We start from the raw sequence: 15,684 nt of genomic DNA, 5'->3' as shown, positions 1-15,684 counted from the left end.
ACAACATAAACTTGAAAACTTTAATGACAGCTCACCTTCGTGGCACAAAATTAAAGAAAATGAAATACATGCCTACGAATTACATGTAGCAGAACAATTAGAAACTAGATTTAAGAACATTATTCCCAAAACACAAAATGAAGTTAGTGAATTCAACACGTCGTTCACACATTGTTTAACTACATGTGCTGTTGAAACTGTGCCAGTGAAGAGATTCAACCCTCACACAAAACTTTACTGGACAAGGGGAGTGAAGGAATCTCATAATAGAGAGCGGAAAATGAGAAACATTTGGGTAGCCGATAGCAGATCACGTGGAATGCAGCATGAATCGTACTTTAATTACAAACGGGCTAAAAGTGAATTTCGCAGATGTCACATTAATGCATTTGAAAAATACATTAAAGACACATACACAGATATAGATCATGCAGCTGGATGCGACATTCGCCTGTTTTGGAAACTCATTAACAAACAGCGCCCACGCCGAGACAAAATCTACCCGGAAATAATCTATAAAGGCTTCACTGCCACTGACCCTGAAACGGTGGCTGATGTTTTTGCTACTTATTACCATAACGTATATACACCAAAAAATGAAACGAATTCCAGTGAAACACACAGAGTTGAAGTAGACTTAGCCTACAATGAAATAAAGAAACAGATAGCTCTCTTCAGATAGATGAAATTACACAGGAAGAGGTCGCTCGGGCTGTAGCTTCTTTAAAACTACGTAAAGCTCCTGGAATTGACAAAATCCAAGCCGAACATTTGAAATATGGAGGAGACAGTGTTATTTGCGGGAGTTGATTATATCAGCGAGTCTATGTCAGTGGGCCAGGACAGGAAGTGCAACTGACAAACAGCCGCCAAAGACAATGAGCTTTGCGAAATAGTTCCCCATTAAACTTACAATAAAGAAATTTTATAGTTATTGACAATATTGCCCACAATCACTCTGTATTCAGCTGTAGTCTGTCATTTTAATTTCCTCTAAAGCATCTTTCACCTAAATAATCATACCAAATTCTGATATGTATTCATACATTGTGCATGTATTCTAATTTTAAGACAGGAAATTCCTTATACTGACAACGCGTCTGCAATATGATGAGAAAATATGATTGTTATTCTTTTGCTACGTACAGTATATTTAGACATTAAAACAATGAGCTTAGTAATCAAATGTACTATATTCAAAGTCAAATTGGAATACAGAGAACAAAACTTCATGTCTTGGCTAGCTGTTTTGTTTACAATACATGTGTATATGTGCACCACTCAGCGGGCATTGTGTGCTTGCGAATCTCTAATATTTGTAAAGCTTTAGATAAGATCTCCCCACTGCTGCAGAAGTGACCTACTGCATGGATTAATTACTTCTCGCCTTTTACTTTTGTGTCCGGAATGATAGTAAATCAAAGTATACACAGGATGATTTTTATATGTGTAATATATGAAGCTTGTTAATTTCTTTTGTTTATGGAAAGTTGTACAGTCATACATCTGTACAGTATAGTGAAAGTCAATTTGCGTTATAAGATGACTGTTTGACCAAGCACGATAAAGAGTGGAAACAGATTTTTGCACATTGTTGGCCCATTGAGTATTTTAAGGACGTGGATATACCGTATATCCAGTTTTTTTTTCGCGGTAATCTATTTTTCGCATTTTTTGCGATCATTTCTAATTTGCAAAATAAAAAACACGCAGAAATTATGTCAGCTTAAATGTAACACAAAAACATTACCATTTTAAACAAAAAAATCTTCAATCGTAAAAAATAACTTACGCAAAATATAAACTGTACTTATCTACCCCCTTTTCGCAAAATTTCCAACACGCGAAAAAAACCGGATATACGGTATGTTGAGGTATCCAATTTCCCTCTAACACAAATCTCTGTAATTAGTGCATACACATTTTGAAAAAAAAGGCCAAATACACAGGTATATTATGCTTTGTGGTTTAACAAATATCTCGCTGCAATTTTAGTGATATTTCGCGGATCGAAATCGGTCTCAAAAATATAAAATGTTAAATATAAAAATGAATTATACCAGGCAAAAAGCCATAATTAATCTGTCACAATCGAACGAGTTCTATTAACTATGAAATACACCAATCTGTTACATCACATACTACATGAACTACACTTATATTTACATTTTTGAACATCATTGAACTTATTTTATTGTATGTAATTGAAATTTTGGTGTTTTAGCCAATTACTAAAAATACATATACTAGTGTATTATAAAAAGATATTAAAAAGCAACCTAGCTATTAAACTTTTTTTCAGAATTTACTCCTGCTCAATCTGTGAAAAAAAAATTCAACTGATTTTTTTAAAACTCAATACCAGCTGGTGTGTAAAAATCTGCAACTCATTTAGAAATTTAAATGTAATTTCTGAATTGGATAGATTAACCCTACATTTGGACATTATACTATCGATGATAAATTGTTGGTATGGGCTTGAATAGTCTTTTCCTATTTTATAAGATGAAAATTGTGAACCAAAATCTATATTTGTGAAATATCTTCAAAGTAAAGCTCCATTTATTTTCTGATCACTAATGTAGATTGTATTTGTTATTTTACTACAATTAAATTTCATTCTATCGAGAATAGCTGTCCACTTCGATTGTGATGACGTAATCGTTTGATGATATTTTTATCAAGTTATCATTGGTTATGTCAACATTTATCCATATTAGTACTGTATGCCCCCTTACCGAAATTAAGATAATATCATTTTCCCCACTGGGTGCGTTATTCATTTTCTCTAAAATTTGTCTTGAATTTTATTTTTATCCTAAAACATCTTTTTATCTTAGATACTGAAAGTAGAAGTTCCATACCTTCATCTAAGTTAAGGACGGAATCTGTGAGGAAAACGGATCATCTAACAAGATTTCTCATATCATTCAAGTTATTTTCTTATTACTGTAGATCACTAAATTCGCGACACCTTATTTTCGCTAGATAGTCATTACATGTAAGTATTTATTAGCATGACAAATTTTTTTTACGAATTGTGGTTATAGTTCTATTAAATTGTAAAGAATCTTATATATGTGCGAGAAAGAAATTTTTGCGTTCACGCTGTCTCGCTTAGTTACGCGAAAATAAAGTTCTCGTGAATAAAAAGTGATTTAAAGTAGAACAAACCATACCGCCTCGACTCTGTAGGATCACGAAATCCTCTTATGCATAATTTGCTTCTCACATACCTCAATCAAGAAGCATTAATATAATTATAATTTGAAAAGTGGACAAGGTTACATACATCGAATTCAGGTTCAAATCCCACCGAAAGACTTGGAGACCGGTAATTCGTATAAGACCGTATAGACCAAGGTCCCGGGTCGCAGTAGGTGCTGACTCGAAAAAGATCCCTCTCTCTCAATGGGTGCTGAGTATAAGTAAAAAAAAATTGCAGCTCTCCACCGGCATGACAGTGGTGGAATCTCCATATGAGTCAAAAATTCACGAGAGGGACGTTTAACAATATACAATCAATCAATCATACATCGAATTAATTTAATAATCAACTCCCATCAGTACTTTCAGTACTTTGATTTATATGTGCATTCTGTTTAATAGCATTACCAAAATTGGCAAAATACCAAACGATTGGAAAAAGGGCATCATTGTACCAATATATAAATGGGATAGTAAACCGAAATATTCTCCTGACATTTATAGACCTATATCTCTTTTATCATGTCTTCTCAAAGTATTCGAGAAAATAATACACAATCGCATTAGTGATAATTTACTGAGTAAAATGAAATTACCCAATGTTCAGCAACAAGGATTTCAAAAGGAACTAGGCTGTAACACAGCTGCATTTAACTTACAGGAAACAGTTTTGAACTACAATGACCAAGGTAGTCCTGTCTTTGTAGCATTTTTAGACTGCAAAAAAGCATATGACACTGTAAGACAGACAGACAGACATTCTTTATTTCCTCTATAGCATAGAGATTGGTCATATCATATTAAGAAACATTTAACAGCAACAGTGCATTAATTAATAATATATGTACATGTGTATTGAACGAAAGGGTTCATGAGCTTTTTTTACAATGAAAATCGATAAAGATTTTATCTTTAACTATAAAAGAGTTTTCATGTCCTTCAAAATTACTGTGATTCCGGAAGATACCGACAAAATAAAGGTGGCCCATTCCTCTTCTTCTCAGATGGTTCCATCCTTTCTGGACCGTAGAAGGATATTTACCATAGTAGTTTCGGGCAAATGTGTGAGATCGACATATGTGTTCACTGGTAGACAATTCACGATCAGTGTCATGAGATGTTCGCGACTTTTGTACAGATTCGGACAGTCTAAGATGAAGTGTAATACGATATCCTGTGTACTTCTTTTGCATAATTTGCATACTACTTCTTCTGTCTCATATGTAATTGAGAGATTTATGAGTTCAAATATTTTCCAGGTAAACTCCAGGTGTTCGAGACTGAGTGTCCAAAGTGGGTGAGGTGTAAGTTCTTGATGTATTTCTGCAAAACGATTTAGTTCTGGTCGGTATCCGAGTGTAATCCTCCATTCGTTATAAGAAGAATGGTTTATAAGATTGTTGATGTACTGATTCCAACTGAGTTTTGACGGTGTTTCTCTATTGATGAGGTACTCGCTGAAAAAATAATCTATATTGTAACTTTTCATAATCTTAAAAATACAGTCTATAAATCCTTGTTTCATTTGACGAGTATTATCGGAGAAGGTACACAGTCTTGCAATAAACAGACGCTTAGAAAATATAGTGAAGCTAGATCTACAGAGACGATTCCAGAGGAGTAGTTGATTCTTCTGAATAATCTTTTTCATCTTTATGAGTCCCAATGAGTATATAGTACATGGTGATGGAGATTGTTGATCGAAGCCTTGAATCCTGCGTGCTGCAAATCTTTGTAGTATTTCGAGATTCTCTGTTGACTTCTTTGACATGATTGTCCACATCTCGCAACTATATAGAACTGCTGGTAGAACAACTGTTTTCCATAGTCTGGAGCTTAAGAGAGGGTTCATACCGTGCTTGTGCACCCCAGTATTTACATGTATCAAGGAATTCATTATTTTTCGTCCTTTGCTGCATGCTTGTGAAATTGCGTTTTCGCTCGTGAGTGTGTCAGTTACCTTAATACCGGCATACTTATTTTCATTTGTGATGTTAATCCGCGCATTGTCTTTTCCCAGGTGAAAGTTCTTCTCTGCATCAGGTTGTCTGCGGTTGCGCTTACAGATAAAGTACATGACACACCTTTACAGAGGATTATATGTTAATCTCCATTTCGATGCATAGTTGGATACAACATCTAGCTGTCTTTGCATCCTGCTCTGAGTACTGGAAAACAACGAGGTGTCGTCAGCAAGGATAACGGAAGGAACATGAAGATCGCAAATTCGAGGTCCGATATTGAGATGATCTAATTCGTGTATAAGGCCGTCTATCATAAGTAAAAAGAACCAAGAGGACAGGACTCGTCCTTGCCAAACGCCCTGTTGTAAGACATATTCATCCGACATTTTCCCGTCGTATAATATACAAGAAGTTGTGTTCTGAAACGAGTCAAAAAGAAGACGCCGTCCTTTTCCATTTATGCCAATGTGAAACAGTTTATACAGGGGCGTAGTATCAGGGGGGGCCAGGGGGGGGCCAGGCCCCCCCCCCCACTTTTTCTGCCGACATTACCTTTACTATAGAAAATGTTTACTGAAAGGAAGGTTGGCCCCCCCACCCCCACATTTCAGCAAAGGGTAGTGTTAGAAGGAAAATTTACCCCAAAAAGTTTGAATTGAAAGATAGTTGGTCTGGAAAAAAGTTAGCCACTACCCCCCCCCCCCCCCCCCCCCCCCACACACACACTAAATAGGATTTTCGACTTTGGGCAACTTTTAATTTTTCCTTTTTTTGTCAACTTTTTCAGGTAAGTAAAAAAAAAATTTTCTTAGGTTGGCCCCCCCACTTCCAAAAACGATGCTACGCGCCTGTTATAGAACAAACCCATTTGCCATACACTGTTGAAGGCCTTCTCGTTATCCAAAAATGCTACATACAAGTCTGATTCTCTTTCTAAATAGAAATTCACAGTTTCGGTTAAAACAAATGCTGCCATTATACTACCGCATCCTGGTCTGAATCCTTGTTGTAGGGGATGGGGAAAGCATTTTTCTATGCTGTAGTTCCGTATTCTTGCGTATAGTATGTTTTCAAAGAGTTTTTGTAAAACAGACATAAGGGTTATATCGCGATAGCTATTCACATCTAATTTGTCTTTATTGCCTCCTTTAAAAAGTGTAATTGTCACTCCCTTTTTAAATTGACGAGGATAACATTCTGTTTCCATGACTGCGTTGAATAAATTCACAAGGTGTGTGAGTAGGATATCTTCCGCAAGCTTGATGTGCTCTGCTACAATTCCATCAAATCCGGAAGCTTTGCTGTTTTTCATTTTACGTAATGCTGAAGTGACTTCATTTACAGTTACGTATACGTTGCTTATACTATCGCAATTATCCTTTGAGATCGCATGCATTTTAGAAACCTCTTGACATATTGTATTCTTAAATTCTTGATCGAAATACGGATCTTGTTTAATTTCTGCTAATCCTTTATAGTGTGTATAATAAGCATTCCGAATAATGTCAGGACCCCGAACGATTTCTCCATTGACACGCAATTCATTAGATGTCCATGATTTCTTGTTACGCCGTCTAATAGTCCGGTAGAACAACCCTATGTCTATTTCTGCTGTTTCTTGTAGACGTTCAAACTGTTCTTGTTCATATTGCCTCTGGGCCTGCTTTAGGGCATTTGTAAACTGGCGCTTTGCTTGCTTGTAGTCTCTGTATGAGGGATGTTCCTTGCCTCGGGGTTTGCCGTCGTCTACCCAAGATTTCCTTTTCTCTCTATTCTTGATTTGTAGTTCCTTTAAACTTCCATAATTCCAGTACGGTTTAAGGTAAGGACGGTAACGTTTTACTGGTAGAGAAAGTTCAGCAGCGTTTTTCAAGGATTTTGTAATTCTATCGACGTACTCTTCGATGCCGACTGCTGAGCAGTCATCCTTTGTAAAGCTATCGGTCATCTCTCTAACTAACTGCCTGTATGTACATGCATCATCATCTGATACTTTGCTCCAGTTGATGCCAAAATTTTCTTCACGTGTTTTCCTTCTTCCAGGTAGTTTACCTTCGAAAGAGATGTTAACAGAAATCGGAAGATGGTCGGAGCAGTTTAGGTAGTGGTCCTCAATTATTCCTGCGGTCCTTACGAAGTCGAGTTTATCCTGTGTAACAAGCACGTGGTCTATCAAAGACGTTTTTTCTCCATTGTGAGCAACATAGGAGTAAGCTGGACCAGTATTATTGTTTTGACTTGTCACTGACACGAGTCTACGTTCAGTCATAAATTCCTCGACGATCCGCCCACGTTCGTTGGATTTGGCGCGATTTTTATCTCCATATTCGTTTGATAAGTGAGCATTGATGTCACCGAGAATTATAACAGGTCCATTTGAACTATAATCGTCATACAGCTTTTCTACGTGCTCTAGCACTGATCTGTATTCTTCTAGACTTCAGTTAGTTGACGGTAAAAGAACTCCGATTATACGAATTTCAATGTCTTTGCATCTGACCACGGCGACTACCACACGATCACTACAATCACGTTCGACTGGGAACTTAGGTAAGCCTTTTCGCAACAAAATCGCAACGCCTCCAAAACCTGCCGAACGGGTTCTTTTTTCTGATTCAATGGATATACGCTTGTAACAAATACCGTATGCATTAAAACTAGAGTCAATAGAGTCTAGAAAATGGATTTGCTCCGGAAGAAGCCAGTGCTCTACAGCAATGAAAATATCAGTGTCATTTAAAAGTTTTGACAGATATAGTGTACCGTACATGATACCTCTAATGTTCCATGATTTTATACGCAGCATTATCTGGATACTCGCTAACGCGTATACAAGAGCTGTGAGACACTTAACCATTATAAGTATTGTGGTTACGTTCGCGTGAGTACTGGGATTGCCAGGGTCTTACTAATATACCACTAGGCCAAAAACCTTGCTACAACGATTTCTCGTAATCCTCGACCCTTACATTAACTCTAAGTGTATATGTTGGGTTCTTTTGTTTCCAGAGTTTCAGAACTGCTTTGTGCGTGATATACACATTACGAGCTTTTGCGAACTGTTTGATTGATTCTATAATCTCGTCGATTCCTCCATCTGCTTGTACTCGTAACATCAATAACCGCTTCACTCGATGACCTTGTTTAAAACCCCGAAATACATAATCTGTTTCCCTGCGATCATCACTATCATTGTTACTCTGAACGTTTTTGTTCGTGTGGTTCAGTGTGTTCGTGGTATATGTAGGATATTGTTTCTTGTGGTTCTGATATTCTTGATCTTTGCGTATGTTTCGGAGCTTATTAGATATTTCACTTTCTACACGGTGCGTATGGCCTTCGGTTTCCTGGAGAGAAACTATTCTCTCAGTTTGCCCTTCATTTTGGGAATCTTTCACTTCCACATAGATATCACCGGATGATTTCACTTTATCAGCATATGAACTAGAAGAGCCAGAATACTGAGATGAGGGACCGGTATCAAGAGTCTTGAGTAGTTTGTTTTGTTGTTCTTTAAGGTTACTAATTTCTTTATCTTTGTGTTGCACCGTTGAGCGTAGAGTTTGTACTTCTTTATTAACGTTTCGTTTTGTTTCTTGAATGCTTTTGATAATTCACTTATTTTGTCAAGAATTTCTTCTCGAAACCCCACTATGATAGATACAAGTTCAGGAATGCCAGTAGCAGGGAATTGGATCAAGCGAACAAGTGAGTGGTTAACGGTTCCATTTAAAGGACTATTGTTACTTTGACAGAAAACCGTACGATCAGCCGTTGGACTTGACTGTGCATTTTCACTGACACTGTATGTGCTTTTAACGAATGTTTGCGAGCTATTTTGGGAATTGTTTATGTTGACTTCACTAGACGACTTTGTTCTATCGCGATAACAGAGCACAGATTTTATTTCTGAGGCTTGTACATTACCTTCTATGTAGTGAAACAAGATGTAAATATCTTCCAAAAGTTTATCGATAGCTTTGCACTGACCAGAATTATTTCTTTTCACTAATTGACCTTTTGGTGTCTCCGGTCTACGATCGGCTGCTACTTCATAAAGGCACTGCCTTACATCTGTTATATTCTCGGGTGAATCTTTGTATAGTGTGCCTAAACTCTTCTTAAATCTGTCTCGATCGAAACTTCCAAACGTTTCTACTATTTCCTCGTAAATAGCTAAAGCACACTCACTATCGCTGTGGCTTCGGTCACTCGCCATTTTGAAATGTCTTTGTTCATCTGTTGTGAGTAACGGCTATAAACGTTATTTTCTTCTACCTGATCTCATTTAGGAACCAGTTGGTAAATGCACCACAAACGCTTTGACTTACCAACAAGTTGAGGTAGTTACATTGAGGTAGGAAGCTCTTCAGACAGCTGGAAACGTTAGATCTTGCAGAGCTCTTCACTCACGTGCTGACCAGTTGGCGGCCATATTAAACTCTCAACAACAGACCTACAATTATTGAACAGATTTCAACACTTTGTTGTGAAAGACATTCAAAATTTTAATATCAACACCCGTTCCGACATGTGTGAAAGCATGCTCGGAATCTATCCCATATCTGCAGAAATTGATAAACGCAAACTCTTGTTTTTCGGGAAGCTGTGCAACCTTAAATTGGACATATTATCAAAAAACATTTTCTTGTTCAGACTATTTGACTTTATAACGAATGAAGGAAAACAGATCACTGGTTTTGTACAGGACATCTGGCAGATTTTAGTTAAGTACAATCTTTTAAGTTACCTGCAAATATTTATCAACGAAGCAACGTTCCCTGGTAAATCTGCATGGAAAAACATCGTTCGTCAATCCATAAGTTATTATCAAAACGTATCCTGGACAAACAGAACGGAAACAGACAGGGACTTTATATTGTTCCGAGATTTACATCGAAGCATAATCCCGGCGCGAATATACAAATTCGACTTCTCCTTTGAAGAAATCAAACTAATTAAATTCATCGCAAAATTATGGACTGTTATACCTCAGTTTAACCAACATAGGTGTGTTCTCTGTAAAAACATATATAGCGATCCTTTCCAACATGCTGTGTTGTGCTGTTCCGCCACAGAACAAATTAGAGACTTATTTTTGATTTTGTAGTAAACAAATTCGATGTTCATTTATATGTAGAACTAACACATATGAGTGAATATGATCTCTATATATCCTTACTAGGTGGTCTCCCATCATTAACGTTTGGGGACACGCATGAAGAAAAGGAATTTATATGTTGTTGTGCCAGATTTATATGTGAAGCCTGTGCATTGTTTAGCAGAGCTTCCACTCAAACATAATTTTTTTGTCAGTTTTTTACTGATTTTGTAAATTCGTTGTGTACACTTTTTTTTCTTTCTTTTTTTTGTGTTGTCAATTTAAATATGATATGCCTAATATAATATGTTCTATAACATTTAAAATGTATGATCTGTGAAATCTCTGAAAAGAGGAAATAAGATGGAATGAAAATCAGTCAAAAGCACATTACAAGTTTCCTTGTTATTAAATGCAGTGCAGCCTATGAAACTTGGAATGGTAATTACATACTGCGACTACACATTTTCAGTCATTTTAAGGAGTACTTATGTCAAAAAGAGAATATGAAAAATCTCAAAAATACTTAATTAAAAATTGTCGGTCATTGACTTTATTAACTGAACAGTATGAAACAGTATTTCTCAATAATAAATTCTTTTTATTCCATTGACATAAAAGATTAGTCCACGTTTAAGAAAAAATAGGCAAATGAATTCTATAATTTTTAGTCAATTTTCCACCCTAAATTTGTCAATATTTTGCAGAAGTCTTTGCCAGAATGTTTTCAATCTTTCATATGATGAAGAACATTCCCAAATGATTACAAAGAATGAATAAAGAATTTACCTTTCCCCTCAAACTAACGAGAAATAGGATATTTACCGATGGACCTTTTCTTGACCTTTTTGCACTTACATAGGATTTAATTAACGAATGACTTTTCGGGGTTACTTTCAGATTTACAATGTTAATATTTATCAAGAATTGTATTTTTTTATTTAAACAGATCATTTTTGAATATTTACATTTCCAATAAATTTTCCCTATGATTCTTTACAAAATAAAATGCAGTATATTTTCTATGTATGTATCACCAATAAGCATGACTATCTCCATTGTTACGTCATAATACCGCTCTTCGCGTCTAAAATTCAAAACGTATAGTGCACACTGTTTAGTTTTGAAAATGACAGTTGAACGGCGTAAATCCATGGCACGTAATCAAAAAAATAATGTAAATATAAGGAATGAATTTAATTTTTTGAATATTCATGAGGTATAAGAACTACAACGCTTCACGCCGGTATATTTATCATGAAGCGCTGATTTCATGCCGCTCATGAAATATGCCGGTGTAACGTTGAATTTTGACCCGGGTTGAAAATTGACCCGGGGGTCATTTTTCAACGTTGAATACTGAGACCAAAGGTGTTGAATTTAGACCCTAATCCGTTGAAAACTGAGCCGGGTCGTGGAATTTTGATCATGAAACCGGTTCAAAATTCAACAACATATAAACACATATTTATGATTGGGTTTTCACTACTGTGATTTAATTCATAGGTATGAGGCCCCGTTTTGGTATTTACTGCAAAAAGTAATATCCCCTATTTGAATAAGTGATATCACCTGTTCCAATAGACGATATCACCGATTTGATTTGAATTTGTGATATCACCAATACGAAAAGCTGATATCACTTAGTTCGAATTTGTGATATCACCTACTCGATTGGGTGATATCACCTTTTCCCGTCGAACAGCTGTATTTTTTTTTTTGCTTACAAATTAATTTATTTCACTTATATATCAAGTAAACAAGAAAATCGTAGAAAACGCATGAAAACTGGGTAGTCCGAATTTTCTTGATTCCAGTGGTACATGTAATCTATATATTATAGGGAGCATTCATTTATGACTGTTGTAAAAAACTCAAATAGGTAATATCACCTTTTCGAGTAGGTGATACCACTTATTCAATAGGTGAAAGCACCTATTAAGCACGAAAAGGTGATATCACCTTTTATTCTAAGCTCTCTGATTGGCTCAAACTAAGTATATAACAGCATAAAGACGAGTTACTATTTATAGAATCTGAAATGCATATTTTTTTCTTGTGATCATATGCTATATTGCAGGAGTCCTTTTAGAGAATTTCATTAAAGTAAGTGACACCCCCCTCCTGCCTTCTTTTCTCATAGAACAAGTGTTAAAATAGAGATATTTTTTGTGTTAAAATAGAGATATTTTTTTTTGTAAAAACAGAAATAGTATTGATTTCTCAATTAAAGATAATACAGAGTATGACTTGATGTTTCTGAAAAAAAAATTACTACAACTTGTATTAATATTTTTTAATGTTCCGTAATTGTTGAGATGTAACAATGCCTTAAAGTCTTGAATTAGGATCTACATGTACTTTATGTTAAAGCATATTGTGTATCTTTGTCAAAAATTGATACGAGATATACTGAGTAATCAATTAATTAAATTACTATTCTGAATAACTAAATCCCCTATAATTACTCCATCAATGTATTAAACGAAACACATTTATTTAATATCAAACAGCAACAGCTTAATTTATGCTGATATCTAGTCTCTAAGTCTTGAAGAGAGAAAACTTGTGCCTTATTCCCACATTTTCAAATTTTGTTTTGTCAATCTATGTGATAAAATCATTTATATTCGATAATAATGTTAAACTTTACATTCCTATTTAATTGAGTTTACAACTAATTCTAGTTTAATTTGTCATATTTCCAAGAATGCAATCATGGCAATTATTGAAAAAGAATTAAAAAAAAAACATCGCATAGGAAATCATAGAGATAAAATTATGTAATATGATGAGAAGTTTATCGAATAGGAATCGTATTTTTTCGAATAGAAATGGATGCTAGTATGTTTTCGAACAACAACTTTATTGCATATAAACCAAATAATTATCGAATAAAAAAGATAAAATTATCGAATAGGAATGACAAAACTAGCGACTAGCAACCGATTGTTTTAAATATTAATGACATCGAATAGGAAACGCGTGTTTTCGAGAAAAAAATATGTAAATTTTATGATATATGAATCATCTAAAGCATTAGCTATCCCTGAACTGCACAGATTATCTAACAAGACCGTTTTCAGTTGACTACGAATTATTGCAAAAGGATTATTCATGCCGTTGTTCCGACCCCACAACACCCCAAATATCGACTTCAAAGATTTCAGATGAATAGAGTATGACCACAGAATCACTGCTGAACATTTTGGTTAATCTACTAGTCCATAATGTTTATCTGAAAGCCTCTTATAAGTTTAAGAGTGCTAATGCTTTTTAATGAAGGTTAGATAGATAACTGCCTCCAAGACGTTAAAAAAGTTGGTGGTGGTAGTGTAATGATATGGAAAATGGTATTATAAGAAAGTAAGATTGATTTGATTCGAATTCAATGGACTTTGATGGAAAAAGGTACTCTAACCATGTTCTACCTACACATACCCATTCAAATTTGCAGCATCCTAGAGCCGTATTGTAATCTCACAATACACAGCCACATATGGCTCGTCTGACACACCTATTCTTGCAAAGAAACAACAACCTGTTTCAGTCACCATCATCTAAATGGCTAGATTTAATCCAAATTAAGCAGCATTGGACAAAATGGATTTACATGATTTGCCAAAGACAATCGCATCCCCAGACTCTGCAACTGCTGACTAATGTTCTACATTTGGAGTGGGAGAGTATTCCTATGCAATTTTTATTACACACATTTGTTTCCATTAGATGCCGTTTGTGGCTATCATTTGTGTCTGCGGGGGGCATACCAGATATTGATCTTAAATGGTCTTAAACTGACTATAATTTTAAAATTGTTGAGTAATTATGACATTTTGATAGTATTCCTGTCTGTTTTATCAATGCATCATTTTACTAAATAATCTTTATGCTCAATGTGTCACTAAAATTCCACGATGCGTTTCTTTTTTTGAAGAGTATATTTAGTACAATTTCTATTGAAGATGTCAAGTATGGGAAAAATAACGTTAAATTGATTATGACGTCCTAATGCTTCTAGCACAGGCTAAACATATGATGTCATACGACGTACGTTCTACGTTAATTTCTCGTGTAAAGCATGTTCTAAGTATGTTGTCAAACTTTTCCCTCGCTATTCCATTTAGTTTTTGACTTCGCTCGGCACAAATCTCATGGTACTCGGGAAAAGTTTACCAACATATACGTATGCTACACTTTAGAGAAACTTGTACCACGCTTTAAAAAATGCTTGCAGAGAAAAAGTAGCGTCATATTTCTATGACTTGAACATTTAGTGTTTGTTACATAACAGTTTAGTAAGTTGTAAAGAGTTAATGGTAATCTAACAACCAAGCCTTATGATTTACATGATAACTTTAACTTATCAATCGTCAACTTCCCTTACTTATGCAGCATTGATTATGTATCTTCATCACCTGCTTTCCCTGCAAACGGGGCTCATATCTATCAGTTGATTCGATACGCAACAGCATAATTTACCTATGAACAATTTCCAAAACGATGTTAGTTATTGAAAATCAAGTGGGTGAACCAGGAATATCGAAAGTCTGAATGATAATGATTATATTTTTTTTTATAATTCAAAATCAGCTTCTGTTAATTTCGTTTCTCTTCGTGTGCTTTTGAGGAAATATTTTAATCATGTATTTTTTAAAGCAGGTTCTTCCTGTTTTATATTGCAATAACTCTTAGAATTGCACTTGCAAAACATATTATCACAATTTAACATATTATCACAATTTAATCCGAGTATTCAGTTGACGGTTCGTTGACGATCAATTGACCGTTAGCTGACCATTAATTGAATTATTGTCATGCAAATGAGAAATTCAACTCATTTGCATACAGTGGACCACTGTTGAATATTCAAATAGAATCTTAAATTACAGTTGACCACTAGTTGAATACTTCTCTATTTTCTTTGTAGTTGATCCTAAGTTGAATGCCCCTAAATTTTCTTTGCAGTTGACCGTTAGTTGAATAGTCGTCTAATTTCGTTTCAAATGACCATTAGGTGAATGCTACTTTATTGTCTTTGCAGTTGCTGTTTAGTTTAATGTTCCTCTATTTTCTTTGCAGTTAACCAATAGTTGAACACTGCTCTTTTTTCTTTGCAGTTGGCTATTAGTTGAATGCTCCTCTATTTTCTTTGCAGTTGACTATTACAAGTACTTTTAAATGCTGCTTTATTTTCATAGCAATTGTTCATTGTTGAATACTCTTTTAGGACGTGCATATTACATTTTTTAAAAAATGGGAATTTTAAAAATCAAAATACATGTATGATATGCATGTTTGTATATAAATGCATGAAAATAAATTGCGCAAGCCTGGCACACTCTTGCAAGTTGCTGTGCCTTCTTTATTTTCTGTTAGATAAAATAGATTTAGTCTATGGATAAAGCAACG

This window comes from Saccostrea cucullata, unplaced genomic scaffold, assembly GCF_032062105.1.
Source record: "Saccostrea cucullata isolate Sc308-1 unplaced genomic scaffold, CSIRO_AGI_Scuc_v1 ctg5841, whole genome shotgun sequence".
Taxonomy (NCBI): Eukaryota; Metazoa; Mollusca; class Bivalvia; order Ostreida; family Ostreidae; genus Saccostrea; species Saccostrea cuccullata.
This window is presented reverse-complemented; position numbering follows the sequence as displayed.